This window comes from Protopterus annectens, chromosome 3.part0 (genome assembly GCF_019279795.1).
Source record: "Protopterus annectens isolate FY-2018-M chromosome 3.part0, PAN1.0, whole genome shotgun sequence".
NCBI lineage: Eukaryota > Metazoa > Chordata > Ceratodontiformes > Protopteridae > Protopterus > Protopterus annectens.
Window position 1 is genome coordinate 523,606,660 of NC_056731.1, and position 982 is coordinate 523,607,641.

The following is a 982-nucleotide window of genomic DNA, read 5'->3' on the forward strand; positions in this document are numbered from 1 at the left end:
GATATGTCAAACTCTTAACTGCAAAGACTTTGATAAGTAAAACAAAAATGTTTACTTAACAGAGTGGTAATCACAGGCAAGATTCAAGCTGGTAGATTTCATAATTAGTGCCAGAGATGGCACCACTTGCTGTGATTTCTGATAGATGAGGTTGTCACTGGATGGATATGTTAGAGGCAAGGGCTATGATCCTTGGATCTGCTCCACTGCCCCTAATAAGTTTGCTGTCTACCAGACAGTTGGTCTTTCAAGTCAAATCACTGGTGGCCAACAAGTTAAAATAAAAAAGAAAAGTATACATAAATATCTGATTTAATACCCAATTCACTAACTGCACTCTGGCCCCAATAGAATAAAAAGAAAGTGTACTGCTATCTTGGTATGAGCTTCCAACATCCACACCAGAATAAGAATGCACACTGCCCACTAATAGCACTGAATCTTTGTCTTAGCACCCCAAGCCCATTTAATTGTCTTTCAGTCAAGTTATTTGGAGGGAGACACACGCGCGCACACACACACACACACACAAAATTGCCAGGGAAGACTAATTCTCCAATTCCCCCACAGCTTTTCTCCTGACTAAATATTACTGGGGCAACCATGAGCTGTGGCCAGTCTTAGCTAAGGCTTCAAAGTAAACAAGCACTTATAACTTGTTTAGAGATCAATACTTCTTTATTGAATAATGATATATATATATATATATATATATATATATATATATATATATATATATATATATATATATATGTGTGTGTGTGTGTGTAAAATAACTGAGTACTTTCACTCATAACAGAGCTGTATCAGTTATATCTTAATTAAATCCTGATGATGTCTACTGTGCAAGTACATAGCTAGAACTCTTAAAATCAACAAATGCTATCAGTATAGCACTGTTCTACATAAATAATGAATTTCTTCCGTTTTACTGTAGTTTGCATAAATGTAATATTCCATTTTGCAAGATGTCTGTTTTCTT